Raw genomic sequence first — 24,381 nt, 5'->3', positions numbered from 1 at the left:
CATAGACAAACAGTTTTTACTTGGAATATCCGTTAGGATCAACAAACTGTGGCCACTAAGCTCAAAAAATGTATTTGATGCGGTTTTTGTGAAAGTCTTTAATGTGCTATATCAGTTTAATGGCTGAAGTTTGTTATTGAAAACTATAAAAATACATTTTAATTATAAATTGATTGTACACATTTTATTAAATTAAGAATTCTGCTTATTTTAAATAATTAAGCAGCCATTTAGGTGTCGTTCATAGAGGAAGTCAGTACATGTGTGTGGAGCACATAGTTCGGGGGATTATGCACTTATTGCTTAAATTCTTTTGACTTTAAAAAGTCCACAGCTTAAAGTGACAATTGGTTTGGTATTGGGGGCGTTGTACCTCGTAAAGCTGCCAATTACTTAATAGGATTTATTAATCTAAAATTAACTTTTTATGATCTCTGAGCCTCGCTACACGAAGTGAATGTTCCAGAGCTCAGTGCATTTATTTTTTATGATTCTCTAACTTGCTAGCTTGGACTATTGAAAATATATGATATCTGATTTGGTAAAGTCACCTTTTCGGGCATTTGTTTCATCATTTCCCGCCCGGTCATCGTCAATCAATCAATTTGCCGCTGTCATAACAACTGTGCATCAGCAAAAAGTTGGCCAGCTTTCCACATCACCCAAAAGCCCCGAACTGCGGTTACTGCTGTTCAGTTTTTGGGGCTACTGGCTACTATACAACGTAGTTGTTTCTTGGCACTCACCCGAGAAATGTGGCACGTGTTTTTTATTTGGAGGGCGCTGCACTTTCTGTTTCCGAATTTTCACTCACACATTGAACTCGAACAAAATAAAGCCAAAACGTGCGCTACACCCGCACTTAAGCTCAACAAATAAATCAACACTCGCGGGAGGTCACAAAAACAGAGTGTTACATGTATTTTAAGATATTTACGATTTTTCGAAAATTGACACTTTTGATTTTCGAGTGGAGTTTGGAAAACGGTAGCAGGGTATATTTCTTAGCACTCGCCAAACCTCGACAATGTCTAACTTGCGAAATTCGAGCGTCGCCTGTCCGCTGGACCACAGCAGTTGGAAATCGCGCAAAGACTGAATTTCGGCGCTGGCCGTCAGCTGCCGGCAACTGCATCCCTCGCTCGGCTTTTCCCCGACTTTCCCCGACTTGCCCCGACTTTTCCAAACGAGGCGGCACGAGTGGCAACGAACCGCCGCCGAGCATCTCAGCAGCATCCACGAAGTGGCTTGTTGCCGCAACATATCGGCGGCATGCGACGTCGTGGTGTTGTCGTTGTCATCGGTGCCCCTCGTTGTTGTACTGTCGTTGTTGTACTGCCACTGCCGCCGCAAGGAAAATTCCCGCCGCGGGGGCAGTCGCTTTTCCATTTCCACGGCGTGCTATTTTTGTTAATGCCGCCAATGGGTCAGTGACGCTTCGCATGGCATCGTCTCGATGTTCAATTTGTTTTCACGCTGCGGCTGCACTGCGAATAATGACAATGCATAAGGTAAATCACTTCATCACATATAATTTCGTATCAGCAACAGCAAGCTAATAATAAGTTGGCCATTGGCTTGTTTGGTCTCAAGATACGGAAATGGCAAACTTTCCAGCAATCTGAATAACTTCTAACTGAATAAATCAGATCAATGAATACCAATGGGTTTTAAGTGGGACAAACACTGAGGAAGATAATACCAATTAATTTATTTCAGTACCCCCTCCGTTTGTTTAACTATATCCCTTTGCTCCACGCGTTTTTTGATTCAGCCTGCGGCTTGCATTTATTGCTAACAGATGACAATGCGGGTCCAACAAGGGGAATTTTCCATATTTCATGGACTTTATTCCGTGGCAGGCGTCGAGGAAATTATTAAATGCAAGAAGCGACAGAAGCGGTGCTAATATCTATAAATGAACTTAACTCGAAGAGTTCGAGTTAATATAATACCTCTGAATAATCAAAAGAACAAAACGCATATTTGCTTATGTATGCAGGAAATATCTGGTTTGGCATTTATATTTATTTGTACGTTGTAGACAAAAGTTATAAAGTAAGGCTACAGAAAGATAATTTTTGGAAATAGTTATTAATGTGATTAGTAATTGGTATGTTAATTACATATTGTAAGCTAAAAAGTTCATAAGGGAAGGTCTGTTTGTTTTTTTTTTTTATAAAATTTAATTTTTTAAATAAAATTAACTAACTTTTAGTGACTGTTTCAACTAATCATAAGTATGCAAAACTCCTTTCCCGGTTTACGCGTTACTCGTAGAGTAAAATGGTATACTAGATTCGTTGAAAAGTATGTAGCAGGCTGAATGAAGCGTTTCTGACCATATAAAGTATATGTATATATTCTTGATCAGGAGAAATAGGTGAGTCGATCTAGTAATGTCCGTTAGTCTGGCTGTATGAACGTCGAGATTTTAGGAACTATAGAGGCTAGATTGAGGTTAGGCATACACTTTCCAGAGATATAGACGCAGCGCAAGTGTGTTGACCCATTTTGCCACGCCTACTCTAACGCCCAATAAACTGCCACGCCCACACTTTTGAAAAATGTTTTGATATTTATTTATTTTTTTGTAATTCTTGAGATTTGAGTCTGTAGATTTCCCAAAAATCTATTCGCTACGCCCACTCTAGTTCTCACAAACCGACAAAAAACGGTCAATGTTAAAAATTTTCGCTACGCACTTCCACCAGCTGAGTAACGGGTAGTTGATAGTCGGGTAACCCGACTACAACATTCTCTCTTGTTACTTATTATTTTAACCCAAAATTATCAAAACTATTGCACCAAAATGTAACTTTAAGGTATTATAAGATAAAAATAATAATAATATATTAAAATATAGTAAGTATAAGTATAGTAAAGTCCACAAATCGATGCAAGTAAAGCTATTAATAAAGTTTTGGTTTTTAGGATGAGTTTTAAATGAATTTTAGCATATATTTCAGAATATCCTTTGTGGAGTTATTTAGAGTTTGTTGGTTGCCAATTTAAGCAAAAACAGCAATCTATATGATAGTAAATAACTAAGTATTTTATAATTTATTGATAACAAGACAAAAACATACAAGAACTATTTTTTTCCGTTCTTTAGATCTGCATTTATTTTAAAGAAGCTTTTCGACTTAAACGAAATGGAAGTAATTAAAAATAACCGTCAGCATTTTCATTACTAAGCTGTCAAGCCAGCTTAAACTAGTCAATTTAATATTGACAGAATTTCTGCTTTTTTGTTTCATTAAATGTTAAACATATTTCGAGTTTGCGTTGAGTATTAAAATTAGCATATAATTAGTTCATTCATCGATGCCAAAACTTGCCCACTGACATTGCACGCTTTGTTTGGCTTTGTTCCAAAACGCAAGCACAAAAGTCCCAAAAGTGGTTAGCTAGAAAAGGGAGTGGTCAAAGAGAAAGGTGCACTGTAGTACAGTGGGCTCACTAAGCACACACACACACACACAAAGATAAATCCCTTCTCTGCTAACCAAACTTAATTATGTCGAGCATTAAAAATGCAACTGTCAAACCTAGGCGACATTAGGAGGTAGAACTTCGCCCCGATTTTCACCTTCCCTATTTTCCGCACCTCGTGGTGATCCCTACTCTTTGGCCTCTTAAGGGTTTTACTCGGTGCTTGTGTGTGTGTGTGTGTCAGTGCACAATAAACGACGCAACAGAAGACCACAGCAGGCTTCCGTTCCCAGGTCACTCATCCGCCCTGTTGCCCACATTTTTCAGAAGCCAAGCACCAAACCCGAAACCCCAAGCCCCGAACCCTTTTCCCCAACTACTCCCCACCTACTGCCAGTGCCCCTTTAAACCGAAAAACATTCTAGTAACTGGGTCACAAGGATAGCCATTAATTTATAATAATTTCAACTAAGATTTCACAATTTCTTTTGCAGCTGCCCCCACTGTTTTGCCTTAACAATTTTCCACACATTTTCCATTCATCATTTGCTGCGCTCCTCGCCGCTTTTCCACCATTTTTCCACTTTGCTCCGCTCCACACCACTCCACTCCAGCCGCAATGCCACTGTCAGCGCCCGCAGAAGCAAAGTCAATTTCGCGCACTTTGCATGCCGCCCCACCCCTCGATTTCCACCCGCGAAAATCCCCGGGCTGTTAGAGTTTTTGGGAGGCAGTGCACCCGTGCCACTTCATCCCCCTCGCCACTTGCCACCCCCTCAGCCCACAAGCCAGCATCAAATTTACAAGCGCAATGCATCAATCACGGAAATGGTTCGGGAAGCAGGGGACAGATAGTGGAGGCCCTCCAAGATGGGGAGTGCGGAAAAAAAAAAAATTATATATATTTTCATATATGTAACTATATTATATATGTAAAGATCAGACCTACCTACTGCGCTTTTTGCTTTTTGCGGCCCAACGCAAAGGAAAACGCAAAGAAAAACAAAAGGAAATCCTGGCCAATTTGACGTTAAGAAGGAATTTATGAAAAATTCATCAAATTGACTGCGGCGCATTTCCTCATTCAAAACTGCGAGCAGGGAAAAGGAGCAGGGCTACCAACGGGCACCAAAACTCGTAAACTACACCCCCACCACCACCCTCTAAGTGACCATAGCCGAGGATAATCCAGTTAGCCGGCACTTTCGCATAATGCTCTGGCAATTCCAAGTGAGTGTCTGTCCGGAAACTTAAAATTCAGAGGACGAATTTCTCAGGGAGCAGATTCAGCTGGACTGCTGAGAGATTCAGCGAGAGAAAGTACCCGCTGAATGTCCTTTGCGTTTGAACTCGAGGCCCAACAAATAACACGTTTTTGAGGGAATTAGGTATGTGAAAACAGTGAGGATTCCGGTTTAAGTCTAGTCATAACAGGGAGTCAAACAGTGCAGTTTACCAAGGATACAACTAAATAACCAACTCTCTATATTTATTTATTTATTCAAATTAGTTATGGCTAATAAGATTATATTTTGTCTCACTCATAAGAATTATTTATAGTAAGTTTACAAGGAAAATTATAAGTTGAGGGGAAAAGATAACAGAAAATATATAGTTATATATAGTTATTTATTACATTCCTAGAAACACACATAAAACAAGAGAGAACGCTATAGTCGAGTTCCCGACTATCTGATACCCGTTACTCAGCTAGTGAAAGTGCGAAGGAGGTCTTCAGCACTGACAGTTTTTGGCGGTTTGTGGCAAAAAGTTTTTTTGCAAATCGATAGAAATTTACAAGACTAATACAAAAATGAAAAAATATCAAAACATTTTTCAAAAGTGTGGGCGTGGCAGCTTTGGGCGGTTTGTGGGAGAGTGGGCGTGGGAAAAAGTTTTTTGGCAAATCGATAGAAATTTACAACACCAATACAAAAATGAAAAAATATCAAAACATTTTTCAAAAGTGTGGGCGTGGCAGTTTTGGGCGGTTTGTGGGCGTTAGAGTGGGCGTGGCAGTATGATAAACTTGCGCTGCGTCTATGTCCCTGGAGTCTGTATGCTTAATCTCAACTTTCTAGCTTTTGTAGTTCCTGAGATCTCGACGTTCATACGGACAGACAGACGGACAGACGGACGGACAGACGGACGGACAGACGGACATGGCCAAATCGCCTCGGCTATTGATCCTGATCAAGAATATATATACTTTATATGGTAGGAAACGCTTCCTTTTGCCTGTTACATACTTTTCAACGAATCTAGTATACCCTTTTACTCTACGAGTAACGGGTATAAAAATATATAGTGTATCTGTTCAACAAAACTATATTAGTATTTACTTATGTACCAGTAGGAATAAGCCCTTAAATTATATTATAAAATATATTAGATCTTCAAATGGTCAACCTTTATATTCAAACTCATATTGGAAGATGTTGCCATCGAAATGTTGCTAGGCTTGCAGCCGGAGAGGAAATTCAGCGGAAAAGCGAGCCAGATGGAGCGAGAGAATTTCCCAAACTCAGCTGACAAGTGCCACAGATGCTGTTGCTGCCTGTTGTTGTCATTAACCAAGTGACTTATTGACTTACTTATGAACCTGACCTCACACACTGCCACGCCAACAATTTTTGGCCGGGAAATAGAAAAGCTGGGGGGCGGTGGTGGGCGTGCGCCGAACGGGGGTGGAAACTCGCAGGGGGTGTGGTCGCTTATCACTCGTACATCACGCAGACACGCGCTGTGGACTAGACCAATTGCTTTTTTATTGCGTATTCCTTAGCCTTTGATTATTTTTCCCTGTAATTCCCTTTGCTCGGGGACTGAGTCGAAAGAAAATATTAAATGGATTGGTTTCCGGTCTTTAATATGTGTAATTTACTTTTCTTACTTTGTAACCATTACTGTTAACAAAGGTGATTTCCCTGTTACCATTTCCATTACTTATATTATATATGATGATTTATATACATATATTATATATATATATATGTATATATGTATATAGTGTCATATACATACATATATATATATATGTATATATGTATATAGTGTCATTGAGCTGTAACTGCTGTTTCGCAAAACCTGTAGCAAAATAACTATTTTAAATTTATTATTTTATTTTTCGCATTCACTGAAGTAAAGCAAGAAGAAAGCGAGGCTGGTGTAGGGCGTAAATTCAATTAATTTCCCAATATCTGGCCAACCACTCTTTTTTTTTGTTTTTGTTATTAAAAAATTTGGATACATGTAGAATTAAATTATTGTACTGCTACGTTCAGGCAGCGTAAACAATTATATGTTTAAGGAAAAGGACATAGTAATACTATTGTATTAGATATAAAGATAAAATTTTGTAATTATATTCAATGATACATGTTTTTATATTTACATTTTTAAATATTTATTGACAACTATTACTAAGAATATTTATTACGACATGGCTCTCAAAGACAGATTCCGTAAACTTGTAGGCCTACCACTCGAGGGTATTTGACCGAACGTTGTCTTATTTTGCAGCTTCGCTTCAATTTGAGCTGGTAAAAGGCTGGCTGGCAAAGGCTGCATACTTCAGGGCGCTGGCGGGAAGACACAACACCAAATGTCTCCATCTTTTTTCCCCTGTGCCCACTCTCTCTCTCTCTCTCTCTAGGCGCCTATTCCCGCTATACCCGTCTCTTTCGGCGTGTGGAGCCAACAGTTTGCGGCTTTGTTTTGACTTTTATACTTAGTTTGTGTTTACTGCTGTGTTCGTTATATTTATTTGCTGGTGTTGCCACAAGCGGTACTTAAGTGTGTTTACATTCGTGTGAGAGAGCGTGTGTGTTGGCCACACTTTAACCGGATTATTAATGCTTGTCTAGCTGCCTGAAATTAATCAAGCTGACCATTCATTCATTCTGGCCAACAGCACGCAGGACGCATGAAAACTTAATTAGACTTTAGTGCTGGCACACACTCTCGGATGCTTCCCTTCCGCCCTTCCGCCCTTTCAGCAGATTCCCCTTCCGCGCTTTTCTCGGCCGGAAAAACGCTGTGCTAATTCCGATTGCTCGATCCAATTCCGTTTCTCGTCCAACCTGTTAAATGACGTTATGAGCCCTGTTAAGCGCCCTGATTGATGAAGGTCGCGCCATAATTCGTTTTGATTTATGTCCTGCTATTAGAAGGTCCTTCGATGACTTGCCTTCCGCAAATAACTGGCTTTTGTTTTCTGGAACGCCCGTCTTGGAAGGGTCTCTTTCTGACATCATCATTTCATCAGCGAAAACTGCTTTGCTGATTACTGTAATATACAACATTTCATGCCATTAAACACGTGCAGTTAAGCATTTATTTATTGGATTCTGTTCGATTTATATTTAATTTGCCATTTACACACGTTACTCGTAGAGTAAAAGGGTATACTAGATTCGTTGAGAAATATGTAACAGGTAGAACGAAAAGTTTCCGACCATTTAAAGTTCAGTATTGATTACAGATATCAATAGCCGATTCGATCTGGCCATGTCCGTCCGTCGAGAATCGAGAAACATCGAGATTTTAGGAGCTATATAAGCTATATTAAACATGCTGTCTAAATATGTGTTTAGACATGATAAGTAGACAAACTATAAATATGTTCTATTTATGGGCTGCAATAAACATGGCACGGGACAACGTAAATGGCAAGTACAGATAAGTACGATTGCAGTGGTCTATTGTCGAAGTGTCAAGAGATATGATCACGCGGGAGGTTATTAGCGCGGTCATAGGCCACAAACATAGATTTAAGATAAATCTCATCTGCATTGACCAACGCAGACTGCAGCGTCTTACAAGCGCTGCATTATATAATTAGATGATAAGAACCTATGTAAGAATGAATAAAAGGCGATGCCCTCGCAGTAGCGAGTCAGTTAGATTCAAGCACCCGAATTGAACTCATTAAGTGTACGCATTAGTTTATAGTGTGAACATTTTGGACCTTCGAGAAATTCTGTTGTTTTCCCCCACCAGTGGTAAGAAACACAGAAGAAGAAACCAGCACTTCAAAGTAAAAAGAGCAAGGTTATTCGAGTGATTCTGTTGTTTTCCCCACCAGTGGTAAGAAACACAGAATAAAAGACCACGCCTTAAAGTACTAGGACTATAAGGTGAAACATTGTGTTCTTGCTTTTGCTGATCAATCAGCTGTGAGTCGAGGCACAGCTAGGTCAACTGGGCGACCAATCAAAAAATCCTCCAACGGATCACGCCAAAGAATACAAGCAGAAAGCACAAGTCACAGTGATTGTTTTCCCAAGATGTTGTCGGAAAGATCTGTGAAATTGATGCAAGACCAAGGAGAGCTGCAGAACAAAATACTGCAAGCCATCAAGGACAAGGCATCTATACCAGCAATAGAAGCATTGGTAGACCAATTTACTACTAACAACAATGCGCTGGTAAAATTGGCAGTTGGCGATCATCAATATTTTAATGATAAAATATTTATTAAAACTATGGATGCTGTCAAGGCCTACAAGGAGTCGCAATTAAAGGTAGAAACACTTGAAAAGATAAATATACCAAGTGGATCAAAATTATCTGATTTCGCATCAGCTCGGAGCTCCAGTCCAGTTGATAATCTGGTTCAACTGGTGGACAGAAGAGCGGACAGGGCAACAGATGAGCTTAATCTACGAAACCCTAGGTAGTTCAAGTGAGATTGAACTAGTCAAGCAGCTGGCAATGATGAAAAGTCATTGGTCCAACGTGACGGACACACTGAAACTGCTTGAAAACAAGTATGACAGAACTGCCTTTGATCAAGATGAGGCAGACATTCTGCAGTCTGATGTTGCCGCACTAGAGATGGTACTTCAGAAGAAGTTGGAACAGTTCAAAAGTTCCAACTACGACGTGCCAGAACTCCCAAAAGTCGACCTTCCAACGTTCAATGGAAATGCGAAGGAATGGCCAACATTTTACGAGCTGTTCTCTGAACTAATAGACAGCAGGAAGGGTCTCAGCAACACAAGGAAGCTGGGATATTTAAGAGCCTGCTTAAAAGGAGAAGCTCAAATGGTGGTTAGCCATTTGATAACGGGATCAGCGGCTAGCTATGCAGCAGCGTGGGAGCTTATCTGCAAACGCTATGAGAATAGCAGAAAAATATTCTCCCAACTTCAACAAATTAATGGAACTGGAGTGCTTGCTGCCCCATGATAAGAAAAATTTAGGGAAGTTTTTGGATACTGCGACCGAGAGCATATTCATCATAAAGCAAAAAGGAAAAATAGGAAGCTCTGCTGACGTAATTTAAGCTGAAATTCTGCTGCGGAAATTTTCGCCAGAAGCCTTGCAGCTGTATGAACAGCATGTAAAAAAGGCAAGAGCTATACAGTCCTTACAAGATGTACTAGAGTTTGTTGAGCAACAATACAACTCAGTAAATGCCATTACCAAAAATGCCACTCAGCTTGCTACAAGAAAAGTGCAAGTTAGATCGTGTGCCTTTTGCTCTAAGGATGGCCACGATATGATAAAGTGTCTCAAATTCAGAGCACAATCAATCGAAAAAAGAAAAGAATTCGTTCAAAAGAACAGCATGTGCTTTAGATGCTTTGGAAAGCATAATGCTATCGACTGCAGAAAGGAAATTACATGCAATCGATGCTCCAAAGGACACAACAGCCTTCTTCATGAAGACACAAAACACAGTATCAACAGCAATAGCCTTAAGCAAGGCCAAGACACACTATTGGCTACAGCTGTTGTTTTAGTGAAAAACAATGCTGGAGGTTACAACAAGTTGAGGGCGCTTATTGACGGTGGATCCCAGAAGACGCTGATTTCAGAGAAAGCAGCACAAATATTAAGGATTCCCAGAGTAAGAAGTACTATAGAGGTCGAAGGTATCCCCCAGACTACTCAATTATCAATAAATAGTGTCCACCTGACGATCAAACCAAAAATTCCAAGCAGCTTCAAAGCATCAACGGAAGCATTGGTTTTACCAACACTCCATAGAGCCCTTCCCAGCAAAAAGTTTGATATTGATATCAACAAAGAGTGGAAGGGCTACAGGCTAGCAGATCCACGATTCAACGAGCCAAGCAGAATTGACATGGTGATAGGTGTGAATCTATTTCCCCTAATTTTGATGAAGAAAATAAAAACCTTAAATGGAATCTTGGGACAAAAAACCAAATTTGGATGGATTGTGTCCGGAAATATAACTCGAGCAGCAAAGCAAAAAATTATAAGTGCCACTACAACAATAAATCTAAAGGACCTGGATCGCTTTTGGGAATTGGAAGATGAAGCCGATGAGACGATTACAGACAATGCAGAATTCGAAAGAAAATTCCAAGAAACAACTGTCATCAACGAGGAAGGCAGATTTGTGGTTTCAATTCCATTCCACCAAGAGGCAAAGCTAGGAGACTCTCGCAAACAGGCAATGGCAAGGCTTATGCAAATGGAAAAGAAGTTTCAAAGAAACCCAAAGAACTGGGCTGCATACAACGAATTCATGAAAGAACACCTTAAGATGGGACATATGGAATCTGTAAAGACAACGGGTCAAGATAAATACTATTTACCCCATCAAGCAATCATCAGGCCTGGATGCTTAACTACGAAGCTACGAGTAGTTTTTGACGCATCCGCAAAGACGACAAATGGACTAAGCCTAAATGACGTTATTATAGCTGGTTCTAAGATTCAAAAGGATATATTCGATATTCTAATTAAATGGCGCAAGTGGCAATATGTTATGGTAGCTGACATTGAAAAAATGTATCCCCAAATAAAGGTTGCTGAGAAAGACCAAGAATACCAATATATCCTATGGAGAGATGATCCAAAATTGCCGATCAGTGAGTTTAAGTTAACAACCGTAACTTATGGCACCTCGGCAGCACCTTTCTTAGCAGTCCGATGTCTACGAGAGCTAGCAGACCGGTTTTGCCAAGAGGATAGCGTCTTAGCAGAAACAATAAGAGACGACTTTTATATGGATGACCTCATAACTGGTGGAGACACAGTCAACGAGTGCTATGAACTTCAAAGGAAATTGAGACAAGTGATGGAGAAGGCCGGCATGCATCTGCGAAAATTGGTTGCAAATGACGAACGTATTTTAGCCGACATTCAGGACGACGGTGCTGCGGAGAAAATCTGCATTGAGGAGAATGAATCGATCAAAACCTTAGGACTTCAATGGGATCCGAAGAAGGATACATTTACTTTTTCGGCAGAAAATATAATGCTAACATGCATAACAAAGCGGTTAGTGTTATCACAGTTGTCCAGAATTTTCGACCCACTGGGATGGTTGGCACCTGTAACGATTCAAGGCAAATGTTTCATTCAGGAACTGTGGAAGTTACCGATGACTTGGGACGTTGAATTGGAAACCAACTTAGCAAACTGGTGGATGGAATATGCTAAAGGTCTATCAGATTTAGAAGAAACTAGCATTTCACGCTGGACTGGATGCTCCAAAGGTATTATGGAGCTACATGGATTCTGCGATACATCAGAGAAAGCATATGCAGCGGCCGTGTATATAAAAATAGGCGACAGAGTTACTTTGCTAGCAGCAAAAAGCAAAGTAAATCCTATAAAAAACAGGAAAACAATTCCAAAGTTGGAATTATGGGCTGCGCTTTTATTAGCAAAGTTATTAGCGAAAGTGCAGGCTATATGGAGCAACAAGATTACAACGCATGCATGGAGTGATTCGCAAATTACTAATGCTTGGATACAGAACAAGCGCAGCAAAGATAAGTTCGTCAGAACTAGAGTGGAAGATATCAATAAACTAATTGCCAATGTCAAATGGAATTACGTTAAATCGGAAGAATTAGTAAGAGCAACTACGATAATAGCAATCCGGAATTTGGGAAAACTGACCCAACAAGTCAATATTATTGCAGAAACGATGAAGGAGCACTTTATGGTATATAAGGAGTCAATTAAATTCCTTATGTTATCAAATCAAGTCCGAAACTGGATTGAAGAGGCAGAAAGCCTACAAGCAACAGCGATCTCAATGGTAACGGACATTAGTGAAGGAAGAATTCATCCTACACTAATTGCGCCTAACAAAATGCTGGAGGAGCTCGAAAAAGTTAAGCAAAAATTAGGACGAAAACAAATGCTACCGGGTGGAAATTCAGTTATACAATTACCACTGATCTATAAACTGATGAAGGCACAAGCTATGTTGAAGGATAATGTCCTATTCATTGAAGCAAAATTGCCGATATACAACAATCAGGAAAAGGATCTCTTTGAAGTAATCCCAATACCACTGTAGACAAACGGAACAAAGCTTATTCCGAAATTGAATTCTAAATATTTTGCGTTCAATACAGACATAAACGCAAATCACCTAATGTCTGAAATGGAAATTAACCAATGCAGACAAGAGGATTCGACAACATGGCTTTGCGAAAGTAATTGGGCATGGAAAAACGCGGATGATCACTCTTGCGAAATATCTCCATTGAAACCAAGCAAGGCACACTCATGCGAAATGATGGAATTCCAAGGCAATTCGTTCATCAAAGAGATAAGTGGATCCAACCGTTGGCTATTTAGACTGTTTCGGAATACAACAGCTAATATAAGATGCAACGAACAGCATCATGTTATAAGACTGCCCAACCAAGGCATTATACAACTACCTGCAGGATGCACAGCAATATTAGGGGATACAACAATAATTACTCCTCAAAAAGTAATTTCGACAGCGTCTGAAATGTCTATCTTCCCCAGTTTACGAATTATAGATGACAAGGAGACATGGAACTGAACCGCTGAAGCACTTGATTATCAACAACACTAATGAACTACAAAATCTTCAAATGCGCATCAAGACTCTGAAAAATAACATTGATGACTTGATTATTCACACGGCAAGCGGACACTCGGCTCTAGCTTTGACAACGATTATCATAATAATAATGGTCATTTATATCCATAAATCGCATAAATAAGAGACAACTACTGGCGTCTTACAAGCGCTGCATTATATAATTAGATGATAAGAACCTATGTAAGAATGAATAAAAGGCGATGCCCTCGCAGTAGCGAGTCAGTTAGATTCAAACACCCGAATTGAACTCATTAAGTGTACGCATTAGTTTATAGTGTGAACACATGCAATACTGACAGCCCACACTTTTGAACATTTTCTAAATTTTTTACTTTTATTATTTTATTCAAATTTTCATCAATATGCTTAGTATAAGTTTATGTTAGGCAGTAATGACACTGTGATCTTGCAGATTAAATATCCACTTATACATTCGATTCTAATTGAAAAGCTGCAAGGACTTTAGTTTCCCACTTCATTTATTGTGTATTGGAAATGATTGCAATATAATTTATTTTAAGCGCCCAATTCGATTACAAAATTTCAACTTCCGGAAGAGCAACGGCTTTGGTACCCGTTCTTTTGTCGCGTTTTTCCCGTACCTTGCGTTTTCCCGCGAATTTTTCCACCGCACATTGAAATGCCCTCTTCAACCCCTCAAATCCTGTTTGTTTGCTTTGATAATCCGCACACAGCTTAGAACGCGGATCTTTGGGGTCGGCAAAAGGGAGTTTTCCAGGGGCGTAGCTGTACGGGTATAGTAGTAGTGGGGTAGTAGTAACTTTGTTTCACCTGCAAATATTTGCCTACAAGTAAAGTAAGCTTCGCTTCCATTAGTTACAGGCGAAGAGCGACTGAGGCTGAGAAATGGAGGAAAAGCGGCCAAAGTGGGCAGAATGTCAGAGCTACAAAATGAATTTTCGGCCAATTTTCTGCGCATTAGCCGTTGCTTCTTTTGCTGGCCAAAGCCGAGTGCACGAGCATAACAATATTTGTTGTCACTTTTCCTTTAATACACTTTCGGCCCAAACAAACAGCATGATGGCAAACAAGGGCGGCCAAGGGAAGGCACCAAAAGACTCACCAAAATTAAATCATTTTCAGGTGCAAAACGCTTCCATTCAAAGCAGCCCGACTTCTTAGGTCGTCGCAAACAAACGGCGGACCAGCAGTTGGCCAATCAATGACACGGCAAAGCTTTCGCATTTCTTTAATTTTTATTATACTCCGTCCTTTAAATTTTCACGGTGTACTCGTACATAAATTTATAACGCTGCACCTGCTGCCCAAGCAGAGACCTTAAAAAAAATAACAAAAAATATCTTCCCTCCTTCAGCCAATGTGAATTATGTGGCCGTGCACAAAAGTTCAGAGCAAAACCCAAAATAAATCGAAAAACTTTTCATTTCTATTAAATAATTTATTTTCAATTTCTTTTCACTTTTATGCGCTCATTCTTCGCCTCCTTCAATTTAATTTATGTGCAGCGACTAAGATTTCAGTTAATAAAACTCATTTGGATTAATTTATGGCTTACAGGGGCCAAATATAGAAATGGAAATATCGAAATGTCATTGGAAATATCCTCTGGGGAACTAAATTAGAAATGAATCTGTTGATGATAACGGACTGACATTTAAACAAGTTAAACTTTGAAATATTTTAGGTATTTAAATTCTCTAATTCAAATGCATTCTGCATCCATCACGCTCCCTTCAGTGCTCGCCTACTTTTGAGTATTCATCATTCAGGTGATGCATTCGCATTATTCATTCACACACCATCAGCTGCGACATTTGATAGCCGTTCTTGGCCCATTATGGGACTCCAGTAACGTGGTCGAAAGCACTCAAACGTCCACGAGCTCAAAGGTATTCATGAATCCCAGCGAAGCATGCAAGCAATGCAGCTCATCTGCACAGGCGAAATTATGCAAATTTTCATATTAAGAGCCATGCAAAATGAGAATCTTCTGTATCGTAAATCTGCCAGGGATCGTTTTAAGTCTCATCGTTCGCTCGGACCACGTTATCTATGCTAGCAAGCCCGGAATCAGGACTGTGAAAACACCGCAAAAAGTGTACATGGCATAAGATGAACACGTTATATCAAGATAACCCTAAACTCAAAGTTTATGTCAGAGTCGGTCAGATTGATGACCTGATGTATTCTTGAATAAAGTGTAATTCCAAACATTAACAATGAACGAAGCTGAACTTTAATACTCGTTACTTAAATTTTATAATTTTGATACAGGTATAAAGATGCATTTATATATTCTTGATAAGGATTACCAGCTTAGTTGATGTCCGTCTGTCAGCATAAATCTTTATAGATTATTGTGGACTGCAAAGTTCTTTACAAATTCTAGTCTCTAGCGATAAACCGAAATTAACTGCCACATCCACACATTTAAGCTTAATAAGTATTTCAAACACTATTGGTATCGGAATATCGCTGGAAATGAGGAATGGTCCAAAGAACCAAACTTGGTCAATGACGTTATTTATAAATGATATATACATACATGTGTATGTCCAATTTAAAGATATGTAATGCATCCAAAAAGGCATTATAAGTTACTCGTAGAAGTAAGGAGGATAAATTACTTACATGTGTGTCAAATACTTTTTCTATTTAGAGGAAAAAAAGGTAGAATGAAGCGTTTATGATCCTATAAAGATATATTATTTTTGATAAGGATCACTAGCCCAGTCATTCTGGCCATGTCTGTCCGTCCGTCCGTCTGTCTGTCCGTATGAACACTTTAACAATTTTAAAACATTTTGTCCGCGCTTATAAAATAAAAATGTATTCAATATGTATTAGGTGAGTAAAATAGTTAATTATAAAACTAAATATTATCTTGATGGATTGTAGGAAATTCTAGCATTTTCTTTTGTATAGGTTGTGCTCATACTCGAATCTGGACTTAAAATTATATATTTTTCAACAATACGATTTATCGCTTGGAAGGCAATTCCCAATGCTAAACACGAAATGTAAGAAAAACATATTTTAATCATGTTAAGAGACGATTTCCGTGATTGGACCAATAGAGAAGATAACAAATCAAGCTTACAAACCCTACTTTGACACTGACATCATTTCTGCTCTCAGCATCAACATTGTTGCCCAGTGTAGGCGCAGCCATACAGCCTGCTTACCTTTAATCTACTCTCCGCTCTGCGGGCATCCATCTCCGAGGAAGCATTCCGCTGTGGCCGCTGCTGTTATTTTTGTCACTTGCCCGGCACCTCGCGTTCCCTCTAAAAGGAGGTGGGTGTTGGTCGGTGGGTGATTCTCAGTGGGCTGTGGGCTGTGGGCGATACGCACAACAACTGACCTGAAGCAAACAAATAACAAACAGACACTCGCATGGGCACGGCTCTCCTGACGGATGATTTGGTTACGGGACTGGTTTCGGTTTCGGTTTCGACTACGGCGCCATCGCAGCCGTAGTATCGCACGTGGTGAACGGGTCCGAGTTCAAGTCAAAGTCGGAGTAGGAGCGGGACCAGGAGCAGGAGCTGGTGTCACGTGGTGAGCACACAAAGGACCTGTAATTGAGTGGAGAGCTGCAGGAAAATAGGAGCTCAGGTCCAATTTTCAACTGGTAGTGCCGTCCGGAAACAGTCGCCCAGAACTGCTGCACCGCCCCTGCCACGGAAAAAGGGGCGTGGACGAACTAGTGACGAAACAATCGCCCAGCGTTATCGGTCGCGTCAATTGAAAATGAGAGCGGGAATTTCGTGCAAATATTTCCAATTCAATTTCATTTTTGCATTACAAAACACAGTGAAAAATTTGACTTTTGAACGTGAACTTTGGTACACCCTACAATTTTAAAATGTACGTTCTGTCGTGTTGAATTATGCATTGATATAACGATGACAAAGGTATTTTCCTTGGCAAGTTTTGCAATTTTGGGTTAAGTGTTGATCCTCTTTAAATTGTGTTTGCGCCATTTCATATGATTCTGAATAAAGTAGCACACAACACAACAAAATGGACGCAGCAGCTTTGCTGTGCTTCTGAAATCAATTAGTATCTCATAATGAAATATTAATATAAATATGTTTGCAAAATCACATATTAAATATTTTGTTTCTGCTCTCTGACTCGACTCCACAACATCAACAAAAGATACCATATCCGCCAGTAGGGTATATCCACATAAACGTGTGGCTGGCTCCGTCGACGCTTAGTCCTGCAGTCATGCCTCCTCCTTGGCCACCCCGAGTCCCTTTTCCGCAGTTCCTCCCCAATTCATCATAATTAATGTGCCTGATTTGCAGGCTGACCTGGTGGTGTTTGCCGGCCCTCGAATTTCGCTGGGAAACGGCATTTCACTGCAAAATCGTAATTCAGTTCTGCTCCTCAGTGACGAATGAGACGGGTAGATGGGAGTGAAAGCGACGCTTCAATTTGATTTCGATTTGTATGGCGTGCAGAGCTCGTTTTATTCTAATTCGCAATAAACTCGAATTTGTTTGCCTAGCTTTCCCACTTACGCCCTCTGGTCCGCAAAATGCAATTCCATTTCCCCATTTCCCCGTTTTCGTACCATTTCAACCAATTTTCCAACGTGCCCATGGCTAATCACGATGCACTCCAATCACTCACAAAGGATTTTTTTTTAATTTTATTTACTCTTTTTTCAGTTTTCACTTTTTAATTACCTAAACAGAATCAGTGCAATTGATTTGGAAAAATTAGTTTGCATTTTATTTTTCGAAATTTTCCACAAATCATGATGGTGCTTATATTGTATAGCTGAGCGCACCGTTAGTTGGAGGATACAAGTTACAGGCTTTAGTTGTGTCCAAGATCCAACAGGTATTCAAAGATATATTGTTATCTTTTGAGTGACATATACATGTACAACACATTTAAATATAAACTAACAAGTTTTAGGCAAAAAACAAGAGAGAACGCTATAGTCGAGTTCCCCGACTATCTGATACCCGTTACTCAGCTAGTGGAAGAGAGAAGGAGAGTCTTAAACACTGGCAGTTTTTGGCAATTTGTGGGCGTTAGGGTGGGCGTGGCAAAAAGTTTTTTTTACAAATCGATAGAAATTTACAAGACTAATAAAAAAATGAAAAAATTTCAAAACATTTTTCAAAAGTGGGCGTGGCAGTTTTGGGCGGTTTGTGGGCGTTAGAGTGGGCGTGGCAAAAAGTTTTTTGGTAAATCGATAGAAAATTACAAGACTAATACAAAAATGAAAAAATTTCAAAACATTTTTCAAAAGTGTGGGCGTGGCAGTTTTGGGCGGTTTGTGGGCGTTAGAGTGGGCGTGGCAACATGAATCGACAAACTTGCGCTGCTTCTATGTCCCTGGAGTCTGTATGCTTAATCTCAACTTTCTAGCTTTTGTAGTTCCTGAGATCTCGACGTTCATACGGACGGACAGACGGACAGACGGACGGACATACGGACATGGCCAGATCGACTCGGCTATTGATCCTGATCAAGAATATATATACTTTATATGGTCGGAAACGCTTCCTTCTGTCTGTTACATACTTTTCAACGAATCTAGTATACCCTTTTACTCTACGAGTAACGGGTATAATAATGTGCCACTTATCGTCTGGTCATAACGAGGCAAACACCATATATATGTGTAGAGGGGCAATATTAACAAGAGGTAATGCTATAGTCGAATTCGACGACTATGAGATACCCTTTACTCAGCTAGTGGTAGTGCCAACCAGAAATTTAAAAATATTTCTCGCATTTTGATCGAAAATTACATGAATCAACATTTTAAAATGTTTCAAAACTGTGGGTGTTGCAGCTTTGTGCGGTTTGTGGGAGTTAGCGTGGGCGTGTCAAATTGTTAAATAGTAGTAATAGTAATAAAATTTAAATATTTTAAAACCTTGTTTGAAAGTGTGGGCGTGGCAGTTTTGGGAGGTTTGTGGGCTTAAGAGTGGGCGTAGAAACATGGGTTAACAATCATTATGGGCATACTTCCATTTCTATTTACTCATTAGTTAAATATAAATTAACAATTGAAACTTCTATAAAATATATGTAACCAATTAACACAAAAGACGCTTTTTTAGTCCATTTTTGTTTGAAGGGTATGTGTTTATAGCTCTTTACCGTTTGTTTTTCACTTTTTACATATTTTCACAAACATATACATATATTTCAATGTGGAATTGGCAAACACAAATTTAAAATTTACTTAACATATAAGTGAACATATAATTTTTTTCAAACCATTCACTTGGTATTGTTAATACTTTGACGAAGCCGTTGGAAGTCATTGAGAGCGATTTTAAAGCTATAATGTGCGGATTGGTGTGACGTTTGCGTCAAGTGGAAAGAAACTCTCCATGTTCTCTAAAAGGTTTAATTAATCAATGCTGCGTATTTCGAAAAAGTTTGGCCGAGACTTGGGCATGCTCAAGCACCGGAATGGGTAAGATATACCTTACAACCATTGTTTGCAACTTTCCATAGAAAATATTTGTATCCGAGTCCAACTTCAGTGCTTTGCCAAGTGTAACTTAATATTCTAAATGAAATTTATTTTGAAATCCATCATATTTGAAGAAATATACTCAATGAATGAGCATGCAATAGGTCTTGAAGTTTATTTCAAAACTCCTTTGAGCAAACGTAGCTACTTTTTACGAAAAAGAAACTCAGATCGATAAGAAATCGTCCTGTAAAAATATATTAGGCTAGCGTATAAATTTCTTATAGAGATACGGAAGATATATGTACCTTTGAACGAAATTGTTGGTCAACAATGTTCTTCCTGGGTATCTTACCAATATTTTCCTTAAAAATCTGTAGTAAAGAGCGTACCTTGTACAGCTTATCATAGTTGCAATCTCCTTTTTATACCCGTTACTCGTAAAGTAAAAGGATATACTAGATTCGTTGAAAAGTATGTAACAGGCAGAAGGAATCGTTTCCGACCACATAAAGTATATATATTCTTGACCAGGATCAATAGCCGAGTCGATCAGGCCATGTCCGTCTGTCCGTCCGTCTGTCCGTCCGTATGAACGCTGAGATCTCAGGAACTACAAAAGCTAGAAAGTTGAGATTAAGCACACAGACTCCAGAGACATAGAAGCAGCGCAAGTTTGTCGATTCATGTTGCCACGCCCACTCTAACGCCCACAAACCGCCCAAAACTGCCACGCCCACACTTTTAAAAAATGTTTTGATATTTTTTTATTTTTGTATTAGTCTTATAAATTTTTATTGATTTGCCAAAAAACTTTTTGCCACGCCCACTCTAACGCCCACAAACCGCCCAAAGCTGCCACACCCACACTTTTGAAAAATGTTTTGATATTTTTTCATTTTTGTATTAGTCTTGTAAATTTCTATCAATTTGCTAAAAAACTTTTTGCCACGCCCACTCTAACGCCCACAAACCGCCAAAAACTGTCAGTGTTGAAGACCTCCTTCGCAATTTCACTAGCTGGGTAACGGGTATCAGATAGTCGGAGAACTCGACTATAGCGTTCTCTCTTGTTTGAGTTGTGAAGAGTTGTCGTTAAAATGAAAGCATCTCTGCAAAACTTCCTAGCATAGAATCTGTTATAGTTGTAAGCTTTAAGTCTTTTGACCATGTCATTTTGAAAGTATGTAACAGGCAGAAGGATGCGTTTCCGACCATATAAAGTATATATATTCTTGATCAGGATCAATAGCCGAGTCAATCTGCCCATGTCCGTCCGTTTGTCCGTCTGTCTGTCCGTCCCTCTGAACGCTGAGATCTCAGGAACTACAAAAGCTAGAAAGTTGAGTTGTCTCCAGGGACATAGACGCAGCGCAAGTTTGTCGAAACCGCCTAAAACTGCCACGCCCACACTTTTGAAAAATGTTTTCATATTTTTGCATTTTTATATTTTTCTTGTAAAGTTATATCGGTTTGTCATAAAACTTTTTGCCACGCCCACAAACCGCCAAAAACTGTCGGTGTTGAAGACTCTCCTTCGCACTTCCACTAGCTGAGTAACTAGCTGCCTCTTCTTACTTTTATCATTTGCGGTGTTTTATAATTTGTAATTGGCTGTAATATGGCAGTAAATAGCATTCTCGGATTCGTTCAATCTATTAACTTAAAACTTTATTGTCGGATATGAAGGTGTACCGAATCTAAAATGCAATTTGACTTGCAGGACTTTGAATTTTGAGATACGTAGAGTTCCTGGCAAATAATTTAACCGGAAATAAAACTCTTTGTGTTTTTAATATATTAAAATCATTTCGAGTCCCAAGTAATTATACCCGTTGCAGGTAGACCAAAAGGGTATATTAGATTGGTTGAAAAGTACGTAACAGGAAGAAGGAAGCATTTCCGACTCTATAAAGTATATAGTATATATATATTCCTGATCAGGATCACTAGCCTAGTCTGGCAATGTCCATCTATCCGTCCGTATGAATGTTGAGACAAGGCATGCATACTCCAGAGACAATGACATGTTTGTTTACTGATAATGCCACGCCCACTCAAACGCCCACAAGCCGCCCAAAACTTCCGTGCCCACAATTTTGAAAAATATTAAAATGTTCTTCATTTTTTTATTTGTCTTGCCAGTTTCTATCCGTATGCCAAATACATTCTTAGGCAGTATATTCCGTTGGGTATCGGTGGACAACTAAACAAGTGTTAGGTCAAAAACAGAAAACCTTAGTTTCGTGACCTCCAGCCGTTTTCTGCGGAAGCCTCCGAATTCTTTCTGTTGATTTTAATTTCCATGTCCGCTCACTTGCATTTTCATCGCCTTTTGTTGTCCGCTGGCATAAACAAAACTATGAGAGTTCATCCGCTTCTCTGCCATCTTCTTTGTTTGTCGAAATCGTTAAATTCTCTGACAATTCTCATTTATCATCGGCATCGTCAAGGCCCCCGAAAAAACTTTCGAAACTTTGCCCCAGACTCCGCAATACACGGAAATAAATATTTTTGAATTGTTATGTAGTTAGTGCTGTATTTTGGCATTTGTAGATGCATATACTTACTGTTTTTATAAATGCTAATGTTTTACTAATGCTAAAATTCGAATCACCATTCGCTGAAAAGTAAAGTGAAAGAGGTTTCATGAAAATATATTTGAGTACTCCCTGTACTATTAACATATCCACCATACTCTTAGTTACGTAAGTATAAGAACGTAATAAATGCTTTTGTACTTCAATCCTGCTGGTATATAATCAGTTACATACTCTGGGCGACATATTTTTTCGCAGTGTTCCGCCCAATCCCGCCCCTCGCTCCCCAGCGCCTGCTCATCCGTCCGTCAAGCATATGGCACCTGCAGACTCGGAACTCAAAAAGCGGGATCCGCTCAACTCAGCGCCTGCGATAGATATTTGCATACATTTGCCAACTTTTATTCCCTGGCATTCAGCGAAACTACTCAGCCATGGATCTCTGCAAAAAATACTTTTCCATTTCTTCTCCTTTCTGCTGCCACTATTTTGGCTCGGCAGCGGATGGAAAAGGGGGCGGGCACAACTTTCGCTGCAGTTAGCGGCAACGCAGCTCTTTGTGAGTGAATTTAATTAAATTTATGAAAAATTTACATATTTATTGGTTTAAATGGCCAAAATTGTTCGCAGCCCACACGCATTTACAGTGTCTGACAAAAGTGTAAGACACATTCTATTTTAGACTTTCAGTAATGTATGCTGTACTTCTAACCTCGTTCTAAGCGCTGTGGCATTATACTGTCAGGGAATTTAGATAGTTATATAACGAAAGTACTGGACTTGTGTTCATGAAACGTACTGTCAACAAGGGCTTGAACGTGTGACTAAATATTCATAAAAAAGCAAACAACAAAACTTTCTGTCACAGTAAGTGTATGCAGGCAGGCGTGAAATCCCATTCTTTACTTTCCCACTCTTAGGAATGTAGTTTTTGGGAGTCAACGAATAATTCACATTATTCTACCGAAAACGAAATGGAAATTCAAACATATAACTAGTTAACATATTTACATGGTATCTTGATTATTTGCCCGACAGAACAACGAATTAATATACTTTCCCTCTTCAAAATGCCTTCAATAAATTGATTTTAACACATTTAACTTAAAGAAGGTAATTCTCACAAAGTTGATGTGGAGTTTACATTTACATTTTTTGCATAATCCACAGAAGAAAGCAACTGTTTTTAGATGCATAATCTGTGTTTTAATTAAGATTTTCATCCGTGTATCAAACTAAGCAAACAGAGGCGAACTCAAACCGCTTGAAATACCGCGAAATAACAAACAAAGAACGGAAATTTATTCAAGTTCTATTGACATTTCAACTGAAATTAAAAGTTCGTTTTATATGCAAGTGTATATTCATGTATACCTACAGATAACAATGACCAGTTTGCTGATTGTTCCCATAAATTCTTTTCGGGCAATATATATTTAAAGGTTGCCTAATTAATTTAAATTCTGTATACTTATAAAAATAGTAATAATAGGATAGTAGAGGTATAATTTGATATCTTTCTAATTTATTTTCTATTTTTATTTGACCAGTTTGCTGACTGTTTCCAAGAATTCTTTTCCCCAATTAGTATTTCAAGGTTGTTTAACTAATTCTTTTTTGTTATAGAAGAATTATTGTATTTATTATTATTATTGTATATAGTATGGTATATAGTATATTATGTATGTAGTAGATAATTTTCAATTGTCCCACAATTTTGTTTTGTTTCTTCACGGAACTGAAACCAAATTAGTATTCGGTTAACTCGTTTCTTTCTCAGCTGCTTTTTGAAATATTATCAGGAATCTACAATCGAATCGAGCCAAATGGGCTTCTCTTGTGCACACAATGAAGCCAACAAAGTAATTTATAGAGAAATAGAATTCAATGATATGGCCAGAGTTAAATCCCTGCTTTTATATTTGAAAATCGGAATCTGAACTTCACCAGAAAAGTGCTACGTGATATAAAACGGATAAAAATACATTGTATAACAATACGTTCAGTCAGTTAATTATCGAGTTTTCTTTTGCTTAGTAATACAACCATTGCCATTTGAACTTACATTGGAATATATCAACAAATATAACATTTTATCTAATATATTTGGGGTA

General features: G+C 39.0%; 1 protein-coding gene across 1 annotated transcript in view; it reads right to left on the bottom strand.

Moving 5' to 3' along the window:
- Window positions 1–1,080, bottom strand: part of LOC120457339 (chaoptin) — a 210,111-nt gene extending 209,031 nt beyond the window's left edge. Inside the window, exon 1 of the mRNA XM_039644848.2 lies at window positions 747–1,080. The gene's annotated coding sequence lies outside the window, so the exon portion shown is untranslated. The remainder of the gene's footprint in view (window positions 1–746) is intronic.
- Window positions 1,081–24,381: the final 23,301 nt, after the last annotated feature.

This window comes from Drosophila santomea, chromosome X, assembly GCF_016746245.2.
Source record: "Drosophila santomea strain STO CAGO 1482 chromosome X, Prin_Dsan_1.1, whole genome shotgun sequence".
Lineage (NCBI taxonomy): Eukaryota > Metazoa > Arthropoda > Insecta > Diptera > Drosophilidae > Drosophila > Drosophila santomea.
The sequence above is the reverse complement of the archived record's forward strand: the minus strand, read 5'-3'. Positions and strand labels throughout refer to the sequence as shown.